Raw genomic sequence first — 18807 nt, forward strand, 5'->3', positions numbered from 1 at the left:
ACGCCAGCCACAGCTGCACTTGAAGCTTTTTCTGTAATTTATTGGAGATAACAGTCTTAAACTTTACTGCCTGATATAGCTCTGAACTGTGACCCTCAGATCTGATTCTGAGTAGCTATGATTATAGGTGTGAGTCACTGGCATGAGGCATGAGTTCATTCCTTGAGTCTGTTCTAGTTCACATTTCAATATGTTGGGGGGCGTGTGTGTGTGCGTGCGCATACACAAGTAACCTGTTCTTTTGGTTACAATGGCTCTGCTGTATCATCTGAAGTTTTGTGAAACCTCTTTTGGCTCAAGATTGCTTTGAGTATTCAGGATCTTCTATGCATCTACATGAATTTTGGGATTGATTTTCATATTTCTGTGTAAAATGTCATTGATATGTTGAATAGCCTGTTTGGTTTTGGATTATTTATATGTTTAATTAGTGCTCTATCACTTTAAGCCACACCGCCACTTCCCGTTTTCTGGTGGTAAATTGGACATAAGTCTCATGGATTTTCCTTCCTGGGCTGGCTTTGAACCTCAATCCTCACATCTGTCTCCTAGCTAAGATTACAGGCATGAGCCACCGATGCCTGAACTCTGGGCTTGGGCACTGTCCCTCAGCTCTTCAGCTCAAGGCTAGTGCTCTACTTCTTGAGCCACAGCATCACTTCGGTTTTCCTGAGCGGCTTATTGGAGATATTTTTTCCTCTCCAGTTCATAAATTTTTGCCCATTTATCATTCTTTCCTTCTATTGAGTTTAGATTTGGCTTGTTCTTGTATTTTTAAGACCTTGACATTGTTATGTGGACTCAGGGCCTCTAAACTTGAGCCATGTCTCCAGGCCTGCTTTTTACTGTTTATTTTAGAAACAGAATATAGTGGACTTTTCTATTAAGGCTAGCTGGCCTAGTACTGACATCTTCCAGATTTTAGGCTGCTTAGTAGTTGGGATTACAGGTTTAAGCCATTGATGACTGCCTTCATGCCCACATCTCGCCGTTTCCTCCCTCAAACTGAGGACTGTCAGTATCATCAGCCTTCTGGGATTGATTGATTGATTTGAGACCAGGTGCCTCATTTTTCTCAAGATTGGATCTCAACTTACAAACCTCTTGCTTCAGACTCTTGAGTAACGAGGATTACAGGCATGTACCATCATGCCTAGCTTCTTTGGAGTTTAATGTAGATGGGTATAAATTTCTCTTAGAGCTGCCTTCACTCAGTCTCAAGTGAGGGGTGTGTGTGTGTGTGAGAGAGAGAGAGACAAAGGGCGAGAGATAGAGTGTTGATACTAGGGCTTTAACTCAGGAGCAATATCCTTTAGCATTATCACTTAGTGGAGTTCTACCTCTTGGGCCACACTTCCAGTTTTTTGCTAGTTATCTGGAGACAAAAGTCTCAGGCATTTCTTCCAGAGCTGGCTTCAAACAGCAATACTCAGTTCTCAGTTTTCTGAATAGCTAAGACAATTGTAAGCCACTGGTACCCTGCTTTGAAAAATCTGCGTATTTGTGCATGCGTGCTTGCATGAGCATGTCATGTCTGAAACTAGGGCTTGAACTTAGTGAGTGGGCACTGTCCCTTGGCTATTCTGCTCAAGGCTGGCACTCTACCACTTGAACAAGAGTTCAAATTGCAAATTTTTGCTGGTTAATTGAAAAAAAAATTATCCCCCGTATGATTTCTTCAATCACCTGATCATTCAGAAGTATAATTCTTTTGTTGTTGACTTCTAGTTTTATTCCATTACAATCTACTAAGATGCCAGTGATTGGTCAGTATTTTTTATTTGCTAAGATTTGTTTTATGGTCTAAAATGAGATTGATTTTGGATTTCATGGGTGGAGAATGTCTGTTGTGAAACTGTTGGATGAAATTTTTCTGTACGTCTGTTAGTTTATATGATCTGTGGTATAGTTCAGCAAGTTTCTTCATTGAATTTTAATTAATGATCTATTAGTTACTGTTTCATACTGAGGTCATTCTTTATTATTTTATCTAGCACTTTTTATGTCCAGTAGTACTTGCGTTTTATAAAATTTAGTGAACCAACATCCATGTTCTCGACCTTAGGATTTCTGCTAAGGTATCTGTAGTTATTCTGATGACTTTCTTCTTTGTTTCCTTCGTTCTTCATTCCTTCCTTCCATCATGGGGCTTGAACTTGGCCTGAGCACTGTCCCTGAGCTCTTCAGCTCAAGGCTAGTAAAGAAACTACTTTGAGCCACAGTGCTACTTCCAGTTTTATGGTGGTTAACTGGAAAAAAAAGAGTCTCATGGACTTGTAGCTAGGATTACAGGTGTGAGCTGACTTTTTATTTCTTCTTTTAATGCATGCATTCAAGACTTTGGACTTTTGAATTGCTTTTTGGCTTTACCATTTGAAATCCACTTCTGGTTTTTGCTGGTTAATTAGACTTAATCTTCTTGGATTTGCCTGTCAAGACTGACTTCCATACTCAGATCTAAGCTTCTTGAGTAGTTAGGACTACAAACAAGAGCCTCTAGTACTCAGTATGTTTGACTTTGTGCTTTTCTCTTTTGGCCATCAGTATTCCATTTTATACTTTTGGCACTTTTTCATGACATAGGAGAGGTTTTTATTCTATTCATGGTTTTTTTTTTTTTTTTGGTCAGCCATGGGGCTTGAACTCTGGGCCTAGGTGCTGTCCCTCAGCTCTTCAGCTCAAGGCGAGCGCTCTACCACTTGAGCTACAGCGCCACTTCTGGTTTTCTGGTGGTTTATTGGAGATAGGAGTCTCATGGTCTCTCCTGCCCGGGCTGGCTTTGAACGGCGATCCTCAGATCTCAGCCTCCTGAGTAGCTAGGATTACAGGCGTGAGCCACCAGCGCCCGGCTCATGTGGTTTTGGTAGAATTTGGAAAGTGTATGAATTTCCTGAGTATATTTCCTTTCCTTATTGAGGTAGTGTCTTGAACTAATCATTCTCCTGAACTAGTCTCCTGACTGTTGTTACTACAGGAATGTGTCACCATACTTGGTTCGTTGAATAGATTTTTTTTGGGGGGGTCAGTTTTGGGGCTGGACCTCTGGGTATGGGCACTATCCCTCACCTCTTTTTTGGGTCGGTCATGGGGCTTGGGCGCTGTCCCTGCACTCTTCAGCTCAAGGCAAACGTTCTACCACTTGAGCCACATTGCCACTTCCAGTTTTTTAGTGGTTTATTGGAGACGAGTCTCATGACTTTCCTGCCTGGGCTGGCTTTGAACCATGATCCTCAGATCTCAGCCTCCTGAGTACCTGGGATTACAGGCTTGAGCCACCGGTGCCCGGCTTGTCCCTCAGGGTAGCACTCTACCGCTTGAGCCAGTGCCACTTCCGGCCTTTTCTGCTGATGTGGTGCTCAGGAATTGAACCCCAGGCCTCATGCATGCAAGGTAAGCACTCTATCACCTCCTCAACCCTGAACAATTTTTTTATGCTTCAAGTTTATACCTTTGCTTCTTCATTTACACCAATAATTCCTAAATTTGGTGTCAATTTTGTTCGTTTTTCTTTTTCTTTTGTGCCAGTCCTAGGGATTGAAATCCTGGCCTGTGTACTGTGCCTGAGCTTTTCTGTTCAATATTAGCACTTTACCACTTGAACTACAGCTCCACCTCTGACTTTTGATGTTTGTTGAAGATAAATGTCTGGGACTTTCCGGCCAGGGTTGGCTTTGAACCATCTTCAGATATTAGCTTCTTGAGTAGTTTAGGATTACAAGTATGAACCATTGGAAACTGGTTTGTTTCCCATTGCTTGAAGTGCATGGTTATGAGTTTTGGGTTGTTGTTTTATCATTTCCTTTATTGCTGTTTTTTTTGTTGTTGTTGTTTGTTTTTATTTTTTTGGGTCCGGTCGTGGGGCCTAAATTCTGAGCCTGGGCGCTGTCCCTCAGCTCTTCAGCACAAGGCTAGCGCTCTCCCCCGTGAGCCACAGCACCACTTCCGGCTTTTTTCTTTTTGTTTATGTGGTGCTGAGGAATCGAACCCAGGGCCTCAGGCATCCAAGGCAAGCGCTCTACCACTGAGCCACCTTCCCAGCCCCTTTATTGCTGTTTAACAGTTAAAATTTTTCAAGCTTGGATTCAACTCCTAATGTTCTTCTGCATGATCTACTTCATTCTTCTGCATATTTTAGCTCCTTCATGATGCTGTCTCAGTAAACTGCCTTTATCCATTAGAGAATGTGTATATGTGTGTATGTGAGTATGGAACTGAACTTGGGGCCTGGGTACTGTCCCTTAGCTTCTTCATTCAAGGCTGGTGCTATACCACTTAAGCCACAGCTCCACTGCTGGCTTTTTAGTTGTTAATTGGAGATAAGAGTATCAAAGACTTTACTGTCTTTTGGGGCTTTTAACAAGGATCCTCACACTCAGACTCCTTAGTAGCTAGGATTACAGCTGTTAGCCACCAGTGCACAGCAGCCCATTGGCTTTTTAAAAGATTTTATTGAATTTTTTTTTTTTTTGGTCAGTTGTGGGGCTTGAACTCTGGGCCTGGGCACTGTCCCTCAGATCTTCAGCTCAAGGCGAGTGCTCTACCACTTGAGCCACAGTGCAACTTCTGGTTTCCTGATGGTTAATTGGAGATAAGAATCTCATGGACTTTCCTGCCCCAGCTGGCTTCGAACAGCAATCCTCAGATGTCAGACTTCTGAGTAGCTATGATTATGGGCATAAGCCACCAGTGCCTGACTTATTGAATTTTTCATTTCCCAAGCTTTTGTTTGGTTCTTTTTCATTATTTCTTACCGCATTGCTGAATGTCTTTTTCATGTTGATGAATTTCTCATTCACAACGTGAATTGATTACACAACTACATTTTACCCATTTACTTGACTCTTCTTTGGGGTCAGTGATCATTTTAAAGCCAGATATTTAAATCATTTGTTATTTCAAACATTTCAACATCTTTTAAATCAGTTATTAAAGAATTAAGAACTCCGGGAGGAGTTGATATTGCCTTCTTTTTCATATCCTTTTGAGGCCTTCTCTTGAGTGTACAACTCTATTTTACTCAGAAACAAACCAGTATAAGAGCATTTTGGTAGTTGCTGTGCGTGTGCGGAGAAGGCCAGGCTAGTTAATTCTATGGTTGCAGTCAGTGACCAGGCTACATTTTCTTCAAAGGCTTCCTTTGTTGCACATAGGGAACTGTTACTGGCCCTAGTAGGCTTTGCAGCCTGGGCCTTGCTGCAGAAGTCTCTTGTTCGTACATCCAGGAATAGTAAACATCTAAGCTGAATGCTGTGAAGGATAATTGGGGAAAGCAACAAAATACTGAGATATGCACTAGAGGGGGTTGCAATGGAGGAATGGGGGGGCCTCTTAGCCCTTTCAAACCTGACCTAGCAGTAAACAACTTTTGACGAAGGAGGAGGGTGCAGAGTTCCGGTGATGCCCCACACCTGGGCTGAAGTCCTGCAGCGTACCACATGGGGCAGAGGGGGCAGCTCCAGAGACAGCAATTTGTTGGCCCCAGGCTTTCATCTCTTAACTCTTTAGGAATCCACAGGCTATGGGGGCTAATCCTTCACCATAGAAGGTGGTGACTACTGGCCATGGCACCTTTCACAGCTGTTATTTCCTGTTGCTAAAACTTCTCAATGGGTCTGAATCAGGACTTCCCTTTCACCCCAACTGCTTCTGGTATCAGTATCCTACCCAGATAACAATCCCTCCATGTAGCTCAATCCGGAACAATAAGCGTAAGGCGTGTAGCTGTAGCTCGCCAACACACATGGAACAATTTGGTGCTGTTTTTCCCCCAATGAGCCGGAGTCCGTGTTATAGTACACCTTCAGGGTGTATTTAGTGATTTTGAGAACTGTGACTTTTCTGCTGCAGCTAGGATTGCTGGTTTGCTGTCATCAGGGTTGTGTGACTTACCTTGTAGTTGCAGCTTCATGCTCCCTTCTACCTGGTGACACAAGGTTGTAGCAGAAGACCTTTGCCTTCTTTTCTCTTTGGCAACTGTATGCTGCTTTTTTGCTGTCCGGTCATCTGATTTCTGATGCTCTCCCTCTGTATCTTCTGATTGTCTTATTGCCGTCTTATTCATATAGTCACAAGGAAGAATTTTGTATTCTGCTATCTTGCCCCAGAATCTCCATTATTTTATTTCCAAGATTTTGGGGAGTGGTTGAGTCGGGGGGAGTCCAGAAAACATTTTTTGTTACTCTAAGTCTTCTTATTCATGGAATCACTCAAACACGGAGGCAATTTTTAATCCACCATTTTTCCCAAAGTGCTTTTTGACAGTATTTAAAATTTGAGGTACAGTATATATACAATGAACTGCCAACCTGTTAATTGTACACTTATTGAGCTTTGAAGCATATAAAGCTCATGTTCTCTTTTGATAAACTCGAAAACTTCCTCCAACATCGTGGATTTACATTGAAGGACGCCATAAATGGTGAGTATGTAAATTCCCCAAATATTCTAATACATTTCAACAGAAATTGAGATATAGAAGACAGAATGTGTGGCTCAACTTTTCTACTCAATGATTCTTTCTGTATCATACCCACAAAATCTACTATTGTTTTACGTACCTTAAGTGATTGTCAGTTGTTCTGGAAGTAGTCTTTAGTCAGCACAGAATATTGAGAAATATTTGTGTTTGTTTATTTGTTGATTTATGCCAGTCAGTCAGTCATGGAGCTTGAACTCTGGGCCCTGGACACTGTCCCTGAGCTCTTTTGCTCAAGGCTAGGGCTTTACCACTTTGAGCCACAGCTCCACTTCCAATTTTTTGATGATGAATTGGAGATAAGAGTCTTACCAGACTTTCCTGACTAAGCTGGATCTTTCCTGTCTGGGCTCATATCTCAGCTAGGATTACAAGCATGAGCCACCAGTGCTCAGAGAAATATTTGTTTTTATAGGGTCATAGAGAAGACTAATCATGTCTTTGTTGTACTGCAGACAGACCTTATTTGTAACAAGATGTTCCTTGGGACATCCTTTATTTTTTCCTAATATCTTGGTCTGTTCATCAGCTTGTAATCATTTGAAGTGTTTCCATTAAAAATCTACTGATTTAGTCTGGGATAATATATTTTTTTAATCACACATTCTTGAGGCAAGCGTTTTTAAATGAAAGGAAAATAAGGAATTTTCCTCTGATACTTTCAGAATGAATACTTTTTGCCTTTCAATTCTCTTCTAGTTTGACTCCTTTCCTTCCGTGGTCTCCTCTACAAGCCTTTGGCAGTTTCACACTGCCCCCTGGCGGCTACATCTGGCTGATATCTATACGGTTTTTTTCTTGTTTCATTTTAGTTTTAGACAGTTTCCCAAAGTAGCTCAAGTAGGTCTCTAATTTGCAATCCCCTAATCATGGGAACAGAATCACAATGTTGAACAAATGAGTACTCAGAAGTTTCACACAAAAAGGAGGGAGACAATCTACATGCTTTTGTTATTCATCTGAGTTCTGAAAGAATCAGTTCAAACAGTATTTGAAATGTTAATTACTCACCATTTGAAGTTTAGACAGCAGGTGGATAAAATATGTATGTCTTTTCAATACTTAACGTTTCTTACCCTTAGGAGGAACTTGTCTTTGTTTCTAAGGTAAACAATCTAAAATAGTTTGTCCAGTTAATTGCTTTCCAACGACCTGTCAGGCTCCTGGGGCAAGCTGTCAAAACAAGTGAGCATTGCTGCTTAACTAAGCTTTGGATTTTTATATAAGTTTTTTCAGTTTCTAGCTCCCTAGCATACTGTTATTATGACTGGTCCAATTTTGAAGTCGAGAAATGAAAACGTATGAAAATAGAAAAGATTAAGGACTGAGATTAAGCAATCCAAACAGATCACCATCAGTCCTCTGTCATTATTTATAGACCAGATAGCCATTTTATAAAATGTCTCCCTCTCCATCCATCTTGTCTTGCTTGTCAATTCACTCATAGACACTTGTCAGTGTTTATGAACATGCAAGATAGCATGTTGGTGTACAAAAGTGACTCTAGGTCTTTCTCAACTTTGTGGATTATACTTTAAAACCACAGAATAATCATTAGCATAACAAACAATGGAAGTATCTTTTCGTGCTTTGGTTTGGTTTCATGTTTGCTACTGGTTTTTCAATGTCCATTTTTTTTCTCGTGACTGGGCACACGCATGTACAGAAAAACCTCCAATAAGAGGTTACACAGTCAATCTTTCTGGCCACTCCTCTTCTGTTCTCTCCGCCTTCAGCTCCTTCTCACTTTAAAAGCGCAGCCACGGTTTTCTGCAGCCATATTGGCTGGGTTCGCGTGATCGTGAGGTCTCTAGTCACGACATGGTTTCTTTGGGGACATTTTTTGCAATTCCACGCCACTCGTTATGGTGTCTTTTACCAAACGCCGTCCAAATTCCATAAAGATATTTTATAAATTGTGCATTTTTTCTGGTGATGCTCTCGAATCGTCCTCCATACTTTTTTTCCCCCTAGGTCATGGGACATGGCAATTTGTCATTTTTTTCCCAAAGAAACTTTGTCTTTGGAATCGGTTTTTTGGGCTTGACACCTCTTTAATATGCTTTAGTTTTCTTTCCTTTATTTCTCTATTGTGCCCATCGGGGCTGTGGATACGTGTTTGGGTGGTTTTTTCTTTGTTCATTTTTCTTGCCCCCCTCCCCTCTTCTATCTGACGGGCCTGTGGGTAACATGTTTTTGCATTTTGGAGGGCTGTTTGCCCATCCGGGCTGCGGATACCTGGTTTTATTTTTTTTTTCTTTCCCAATTAAGCCCATCGGGGCAACGGATACCTGGGATTTTTTGTTCTGTTTTGTTTTCGTTTTTAAATAAGTTTTTGGCCCATCGGGGCATCGGATACCTGCTTTTTCATTTTTTTTTCTCCTCCTTTTTCTTTTCTTTTTCTGGTCCATCGGGGCCGCGGATACCTGCTTGCTTCACCCCCCACGCCTTTCTTTTCCCCCCGCTTTTCCTAGCCCATCGGGGCCGCGGATACCTGCTTTGGTGTTTTGCCACTGACCATCAGGAGTTTGTATGGCTGGCTGGACATGTAGGTTTTGTGAGTTCCTCGGTTCGCTGGAGTCCCTGCACCTTTCTTGCTGCTGATCGTTTTGGTGGAGTGTGAGTTAACCTCCGGGCTGTTAACAGAAAAATGACTTCACAGTTTAGCTCGGTGGGCGTTACAGGGTGTGGAGAAAAAGCGAGCGCCATCTTATCTTTGCTGTCTAACTTGGCCGAGGGCAAGTGTTGCTAAGTGGAAATTACGGCCCCAAAATGGACAGTGAGACAGGACAAGGCCATCAGAGTACAGGGCCTGATGAGCCAAAGCTTCTGACTGAGCTGGTTTTGACTTTTCTGCAAATCTGGGTGTGGATCAGGGTAGGCAGAGGCAAGGATGTTCAGGATCTGGAGGTGGGGGTGTGAAAAGTATGGCAGGCACAGTCTGACAGGCTGGGAAGCACATGGAAATGCATTTTGCAGCGTGGCTCAACTTAGCTGCCTGTGCACTTTAGCTTCATAAGATGGCGGATCCCGTCACTGCAGTGTCCAGAAGGCGGGAAAGTTACATTTTTGTTCTAACATGTATCTAACATGTAATCTAGCTGTGAGAAGGTCTTACTGACACTACAATATGGCGGTAGAAGTTCTTGCTATCTTATAAATAGAAATTGTTTCTTTTTTTCCATATGTTTGTCTCATTTCTTGAGGAGACAATGTAGCCCCTTGGTCAGGGGCTAATATGGCGGCTAGTCACGTGAAGGACTTGAGGCCTAGTGCCTGGTCCAACCTTGGCGGGCTTTGCGAACGCTGCATTGTTAAAGATGGCGGGCACTTCCGTTTTGTGCCCCTCGAATCTGAGGGAAAGAGAGTTGGTATTTTTTGCTTGCCACCTGACTTCAGTCAGAAGTGGGCACTTAAGAGTTGGATCAGATGGCAGAATTAAGACTGATGACACAGTATCCATCGAGGACTTGGGTGAGCCAGCCTATCACCTCTGAGGTAATTCCACCTTACTCAGCCAGTCAGAAGCTGTGGGGCACGCCTGCAATCCTAATACCTGGGAGGCTGAGGCTGAAGGATCCTTAAGTTTGAGGCCAACTTGGCCTCACAACGAGATCCTATCTCAAAAATGAAAAAAGGAGAGAGGCCACATTATAGTCTCTCCCTGTGGATGGTATCCAAGGTTAAAGTCATCTGAAAGACATTTATTTTCCCTCTACCTCCCTTCATATTTGTCCAGCATGATCTTGGCATGCTGGCTATCTGCTTGTGCACGCTGAACCTCACCCCATTCCTCTGTACTGGTGCTGTGGCCCAAGGATAGTCTTTTATTTCCTGGTCTTTGGTCTAACCTTCAGTTTGTTACTTCTACCATTATTCCAGGCCTGGTGTGTACTTGCTGGTGAGTGTGATCAGAACCATAATAGCTAGCAGATAATCGCTGGCTAAGAGGTGCAGAAAAGGAACCTCTATGGTCCCCTAGAGGAACATGTACCCTATTGCCAAGCCTGGGGTTGGATTGAGATTTATATATTGTCCTTTTTTCAATATTAGTCTTAAGTCTGATGATGTAGTTTTGCTATTTGAATTTCAGACTTAAATGACTGTTACAGAAATGTACTTAAGAGCTTTATGTGGATAATATATGCTAATTACTTGTGATTTAATCTTTTTTTCTGAGTATTTTATTTTGTGGTTCTGGGCTTGATTGAATTCAGGGCCTTGTGCTTGTTTAGGTAGGTGCTCTACCACTGAGACCCACCTCTCGGCCCATTCTGATTATTTTCTTTGAACCTGGCTTAATTGGCTTATAGCACAGAAAGGATTATTTAAATAAAATTTCACCTTATGACCAAATGGGGAAAAATAGAATGTTTGAAGGTCTTCACTAGTCTCCAGGCCTTATGTGGTTCTTATTCTTGATGCTGCACTATACTACTTGACTAAAGAGCTATTTATCATGCAGGAACCTTTTAACTGCTGTGTTCTAATATGCTTTATAAGAGTATTAATGACCATATTTCACTTTTCTATGGTTTCCTGCCTTCTTAACACCCAGCTCTAAGTCTGGCTCACAGCGATCCCTCAGTCCTTGATCCAGGCCCCAGCCCTGGCCCCAGCCCCAGCCCCAGCCCCAGCCCCAGCCCCAGCCCCGGCCCCGGCCCCGGCCCCGGCCCCGGCCCCGGCCCCGGCCCGGGCCCCGGCCCCGGCCCCGGCCCCAGCCCCAGCCCCAGCCCCAGCCCCAGCCCCAGCCCCAGCCCCAGCCCCAGCCCGGACCCCGACCCTGACCCCAGTCCCAGGCCTGGCCCCAGGCCCGGCCCCTGCCTAGGCCTCATCTCCGGCCCCTGCCCCGGCCCCGGCCCCAGCCCCAACCCCGGCCCCGGCCCCAGCCCCAGCCCCAGCCCCAGCCCCCCGCCCCTGCCCCAGAACAGCTGGCCCCAGCCCCTGCCCCTGTCCCAGCCCAAGCACAGCTTGTCCCTAGAGTTGCACCAATCTTCATTGATTTGGTGCTCAAAATAAGATGCCCATTGCTCATCTGGTTAGACTGAGTCTATGCCCACCAAGCTGACTGCCTAAGTCACGATTTTCCCAGGTTAGAACAAAGAATTCTTGCACCTTATATTAAATGTTACTACCCTAAAGAAGGAAAAGCCATTATTCTGTCATTGTTGCAGTAGTCCCAGCTCCAATATTCTGGCGGCTTTTGGTGGTCTTTTTTACATACAGTGGTTGACCACCTGAAACTTTTTGCCGAGTTATATTCTAATTATCCATAATCTACCCTTTGGAGTAGACCTCAGTCCAAACCCTATTTGCACTCAGTAGGGGGACTTCAAAGTCTTAACATACAGTTTATATGCTCAGTCCCAGTTGTCCTAGCCTTGCCTGCTAAGGGGGAATATACCCTATTTTCATTACTGTGCTGGGGACTGCTTCTCTTGAATTAATGGTGTCCATAATTACATTTGCTGAGCAGAAGACCAGATCTTGTTCTGATTTATTTGCCGTGCTGGGGATCCAACCTAGAGCCTAGTGTATGCATGCTAAGTACCATCACTGAGCTATATCTCCAGCTCTTGGTATTTTGAGACACAGTCTCTATTAAGCAACTAAGGCTGGCCTGGAACTCACAACCCTCTTGCCTCCCAACTCCCTCCTGCCTTGCTCTTCGGAGGAGAGACATGCTAGCACTCCTGGCTGCCATGTCCTATTAATGTGCATTGGCTGTATTTCTTACTATAACTGAGCACTGGGTTAAAAAAAAAAAATCAAACCCTGACCTTTGTCATTTCTCTTGTAGTCTACAGTGGATAACCTCCACCTAGTTAATTGTGAATGATAGTAATTGACTAATCAAGTCTCTTGTGCAAGATTTTATATTAATTACCTACATTTTATATATTGGAACATTATATATGGAAAATTCCAAAGTTCATAGTTCTCCCTTAAAGTAATATTTACCTTTTTACATGAAAACAACCTCAAATGGGTTCTGCAGTTGCTTGAACTCAGGGCCTTGGACAGGCCAGGCAAGCCCTATACTACTGAGTGATATCCTCTTAGTTTTTGAAGACAGGATAACTCAGCCTGGCCTGAAATTCATGATCGCCCTTCCTGAGATTACAGGCATGCGTGTCACCAGGCCTGGCCCAAACTGGAACTCTTAAATATGTATATTTCCAGTTGCTAATGGTCCCTTCCAATAAGCTAAGATCTTCACTTCTGAATGTGAAGGTGCACTACCCACATGAAATCTTTCTGCTGAATCATAAATACCCTTGTGTAATAGCAAGGGCGTGGTTTCATACCACTTCGCTGAATATAATTAATAGCAGTCTATGCCTCCACATGTTAAAGTAAGGTCTTGTTTCCTTTCACCATTTGCACTACTGCTGAGGCTTCTACCAACCTGAGATTCACTCTCTGGGGTTTTTGGAGGCATAGTTTTACTGTGTGGCCCAGGCTGGCCTCAAACTTATGATTCTTCTGCCTCAGCCTCCCAGTTTCGGGATTACTTGTATGCATCACTGTGACCTGCACTGTCTCTGTTCATGTGCATACTTAATTTTTACGCCACTAGTAGGCGCCAGTAAAGACTCGAGTCACGATATATTGCAGTCGGAGGCGCCCACTACTGAAGATCCTTAAACTTGTAAGTGTTGTACACATTGTCAGAATCCACAGCTGTGCCTGTTAGATCAAGACTCTTCTCTGTATTAAAACAGAGAAGACTATCATAAAGGCCTTTTCTTGAGACAATTATTAATGATTCTTTCAAGTTTGAGTTGTCTCTGTTTATACCCTTTTTGCTTTTACTAAAAGAGGTGCTGTTCACTTACGGGCCCTTTCTCAAAGTGTTGATGCATAATATCAACTACATGGAGATCCATTTCACACTGCCTTTGAAGTGTAACAATCATATTATACTTCATGCCTTAAAGGCTCCATTTTGAGGCCAGCTGATATATCTGATTGTATTGGTCTATGTTTCTATGCACTGGAAGAGGAAGTCATCTCCCACCCTCCTGCCTTTCCCTTTCAGCAGGGAATGCACTGTCCAGAAGGCCTTTATATTTGAACAGTGAAGATGCACAATTGTAATAAGCAAAATCATGCACCTTGAGTATTAATGTACATAGCTACATGGTTCATTTCATTTGAATAAGATCTTACTCTCAGACCCCATTACAGTACAAGGACAGCTAAAGTCTTCATTGGCTTCTAATTCCTGGACAAAATAATAATTTACAGGAGGGAGTGTTCACTACTTTAAGTGTCAAGTATGTGGTTTAATTGACCACAACTGTATTCCTTGGATGTTAATAGACATGACTGGGACATAGGTCATCCTGTTTAATTAAGGTTGCTGACCTGTAAGTCCCCTTTTCTTGGCTTGTCAATATGCACAATTGTATTTGTGTGGGTTGTTGTGTCCCAGTCAAGGACATCCCACCTTTGACTTCCTCTGCCTTTCCATAAGTGGTACCCAGTGCTTAAAATCTTTACATGTGGACAATATGTGTAACTTCAGTGGTCCACTGCCCTATTAACTTAAAGAGCCTTGTAGCTCTTTTGTGCTATGGCAGGGGAACTGTTTTCTCCCAAGACTCCTGCTAGTAGACCATTAATATAATTGAAATTTTCTTGGTCATACCCCATCACCTTCCCTTTCGATCAACAAAGGCCTTCTTTTAGACTGTTCATGTGTACAATTGCATTTGCTCCTACTTTGTGCACCAGAAAAGGATCTTAGAAGTAGCAGAAAGTACTTGCTGCTTTCACTTGGAAAGTTCACCTGCCCAAATACAATTCTCTAAATACATCTTAAATCAAAACCCCAGTGCTCCTTTCAGATTTCAATATGCACCAATGCAACTGCCCATTCCCACTTTAGTTCAAGGAATTCATCTCCTCACACTCCCTGCACATTGAAGGCATGTTACCTATGTATGAGCCTCTCGTAAATGAATATTAATATACATAATTATGCTTATCTTTGGATCCATCTGGTAGAAAAAGACCTTATGTTCCTACCAGCACTTAGTGATTGCTGCTGAGGAGCTCTATGTATAACCTCAGCTCTTGGACAATTAATGCAAAGCAATGCCAGTTATCAAGACTACTGGACATTCAACAGGACCCCTGTACTCTCTTTGTCTAACTAAAGCCCCCTGGATTGTAATGTGAATATTTACAATGAAGGCATGCCAAAGATAATGTGTCCTCCACACACTTCTCTGCACTACTGCAGGTGCTGCTGACCTCCCTACAGCCTCTCCTGAGACTGTTCAGTGGTAATTATAAATGGCTTTTATTTGTCCCTTAAAACTTACCTTGGGACTGACTGCTAATAAGCACAATGACAATCATCAATGGTCTTTTATCCTCCTAGATCTTGTTAAGCAAGCTTCCCATCCTAGTTTCCCATGACTCGATAAAATATAAACACTACAGTGTTCCATGGACTTCTGCATCAAACAATGCCCTGTATTTCTAGTCTTTCTGCATTGCTTTGGTGCCTAAAATCCCTGAGTTGTCATGCTCTCATGCTTCCCACAAAGTCCTCTTCCTGCCCCTCTGCCCCCTGGACCCTTCTGACCAACGATGAAGGCTCACAATCCAGGATTGTGCTCTCATTTCCTTTGCCCTGCCCCTTTGCTGGGCAAGACCCTTTCCCATGGCCTTAAAAACTTAACAATCCTAAGCTTCATTGCTTTGTACAGCTGGAATGCTTCAGTTGTACTTTCCTTGGTCCCATCTGGTAGACACAACCCCTCCACTTCCTTTGCATTACTTCTGACTAATGCCAAGTACCCCAAGCTCCACTAGTGTCCTTAATGGACACAATACTGTCTGATATTTCAGCCCCAGCCCCAAATCTCCCTGCCACGTTGAGTTTGTGCAGTGCTGACCATCAAAGCAGCAGGCTGGAACTAGGTAGATAAGCCTTCGTCCTTCCTACATCTATTAATTATCCTAGTTTCAATTACTGCCACATTACTGCAGATGCTGCTGCACCTGCCCAACTTTAATACTGCTTTAGCAAGCAAAATATTTAAGGCAAGTCAAGCTCAGGGAGCCCCTTTATTTAGGGCTTCCTTTACACAGTATCAACTGAAAATCGTCTCCCAGGGGAGGAAGGTTTGTACTTGGCTTATATGCTTCCTTCCGGAGCTGATTTGCCTGGTTAAAAACCTCAACTCTTCTCTTTTGTATATTGCTATCATACAGTGCCAATTGCCAGGATGCAACCAGAAAAACTTCTGTTCACTTGGCATTTGGATTACAAAATGGGCTGATCATCTGGTCATTAATTTATTGATGCCAAACAATGTATTTATACTAGGTATCAGATGCATTTATCTGGTGCAATTATCTGATCATATATCTGATGACCAGTGTCTCATTTTACTGAGGTGGTGGATCTGTGGATAGAACACTGTGACTCTTGCTTACTTCAGTATTTCCAAAGGTGCTCAAGTGGACTAATAAGCTCAGTCTCTTTGGCTGTACTAGTATTGGAAAACTAGTGTTTGTTTGGGCATTGTTGTGATTTACTTCTAGGAAAACTAGTTATGCTTTACTTGGAGTACTAGTCTATTATTATAAAATGAGAAACCATAATGCTAAGGTGCTTTTTGCTCATAATTGGAAGTAACTAAAGAACCATCAGCCTGGAGTGTTCAGGGTGTTTCATGGCCACTGAGAATTTAATAGGAAACTGTTGAAACAAATGATTCAGCCATCACAACTGCAGTTTGTCACCACTGAACAATAATACTCCTCTGAGAAGGATATAAAAACATCCACCCAGCTCCAGGTCCAGCTGTAAGAAGCTATAAGAAGAATCCTCAGAAAGTTCTAAGACTCTCTGGCTTTTTAGAATACCGTAAGTACTACTTTGTTGCTATTAAGTCACCTTTGTCTTATTCAACTTGATTTTACATGCCACCCATAGAAAAGTCAAATGGCTTAATCTCTGACTCTTCGCAATACATCTACAATTTATGGACATATGTCTGTTAAGCAGCCAAATTTCAGAATTAGTATGTGTACTGAGCCCTATGCTAGGATACACTGAAATGAGATAGAAACGATAGGTAGAAATGATATGATTTCATCTCTGAGATAGTTGGTTATTGAGAGCTAATAAGCACACTTGAGTTAACTGTAGAAAATGAGCAAGTGTTGCCTTGTGAATTACAAGTCATGGTGTTACTGTTTTAAAAAGCAATAAGAGTTTCAACCCATTCTCAAGGGTTTACAGTTAATGTGAACAGACTATTTCTTTTTAGATACTTTAGATGGCATATAAATAACTTTGAGCTTGGATCTTCTTATTTTCAAATTAGATAAATTTGTTTACTCTCATGGCCATCAGGAAAGAGCAGAGGAAATACTGTACTTGTGTAAGAACTGCCTTGTTCTAACTGGAATCCTGTCTTTGGGTGTAAAGTACCTGCTCTTAGGTTAACTAAGTTAGGGGAAAGAATGTTGCCAAGAGATTTCGAAGGTTATAAATAAAGAAATAAATACTTATAAATAAAGAAATAAATACCTAGTATAAATACAGAGATTTTGCTTAGTGAAATGCCATAAAATAGTTTGGCTTTACTAGGCATCTTATCTAAGGATTAGAGTTGAGTAATTCATCTTCTGTTTACCCCTGAGAATTTAAGATATTAACATAAAGATCCTTATAATATCCATAATGAGGAATCTGGAAACGTGCTCTTTTAAGAGCCTCAGATTTACTAGGCCTGGTCCCTAACATATGCTTTAAAAAACTGCACATTTGGGGCTGGGAAGGAGGCTCAGTGGTAGAGCGCTTGCCTTGCATGCATGAGGCCCTGGGTTCGATTCCTCAGCACCACATAACCAAAAAGAAAAAAAGCCAGAAGTGGCGCTGTGGCTCAAGTGGTAGAGTGCTAGCCTTGAGCTGAAGAGCTGAGGGACAGTGGCCAGGCCCAGAGTTCAGGCCCATGACCGGACCCAAAAATAAAAACAAAAACAAAAACAAAACTGCACATTTGGCTTAGATCTACTCCACTGAACTCTAACCCTGTAGTCAAAGCAGAGCCCATTCTTAAAAACAACCAATACAATGGTACCTTTAGGTACTAGTAATAGCTTTGCTATTTTGTATCCAAATATTTTTAGCAACAACATAACCTTTTAGCTACAAATCTAGTCAGCCCTTATTTCTGACCCATTGGTTAATGGAGTGAGTTCTTTTTTCTTTCCTTGCCTACTTCAGTGATTTGTCATCTGGCAAAACCAAGCAGGCTAGAAAATAGAAAAGGAATACCTATGTCTACTGCTCCAGTTATACTTCCTAGGTTTTTAGTAACATACTGAGTCCTGTATTTCTTCTCAAAGACATTTCCAGGACACAGATTTGAGAAATTCCAGCACCTGTTTACAAGGTTCCACAGCAACTCCACCTAGCTCCAACCTGTCTCAGTGCAGAGCTTGCCTGGAAAAAAAAAAAAAAAAAGTAGTTTGGAGAACTTACCTTTATGAGACTTCCATCTTTGTCTTCAAGGGCTTTAGTTTTCTGCAGGTCGTTTCTTTTCAGCCACACTTCCTACTGGATGAGGCATTGGTTATTTTTAAGTGTGCCCACCTTTTTATTGCTGTTGTTTTTTAACAAAAAGCAGAATATGAGCCAGCTTTTATCAACTGCTCCACAATTTTCCTCTTGCATATACTCATCAATCTTTAACCTTCTACAATGCATTTGGCCTATTTCATTTTTATCCCTCAACACTAGTTTCCAGTAAGGTCTAAGGCCAAGCATACTGGGTCCTCATTTCATAAAGGAGAACAACAAATTTACTTCCTTCCTCATCTACAGCCAGTTAGCTAGTGAGATAGTTGCTTTCTGCTTTACAGGCCTTGAGATGGTTCCCGCCTTCCAAGAGCCAACTGGCTTTAAGTTCTCAGGATTTGCTTATAAATAGGACCATTTGAGCCTCAGGACGCAGCACGTTCATGTACAGCCAAATTCATTCCAGACTCTAGCCCTCCTAAATTTGAAAAACAATAAAAGTTCTTCTAAAGACAAAAGAGGAAACGCCCAGGTCTAAGTAAGCTATTTCCAGGATTCTGGGGTCTTTTCCAACTTGTTTTTTCTCGCCCCCACGCCCCCCCCCCCTACAGTTGTTACTGTCTTGAATAGTAAACATTTTAGGCTTTCTCCAGCTCTTCTAGTTTGGATGGTGGTTCTATTCCACAAGTTGTCCAAAAAGTACACCATGTGCATACAGCCAAAACTGTTCTACTTACTGTGGCAATACAAATTAAAAGAGGGAATGTGGCAAACCTAGGAG

The sequence above is a fragment of the Dipodomys merriami genome, unplaced genomic scaffold (genome assembly GCF_024711535.1).
Source record: "Dipodomys merriami isolate MVZ:Mamm:240054 unplaced genomic scaffold, mDipMer1.0.p SCAF_3, whole genome shotgun sequence".
NCBI lineage: Eukaryota > Metazoa > Chordata > Mammalia > Rodentia > Heteromyidae > Dipodomys > Dipodomys merriami.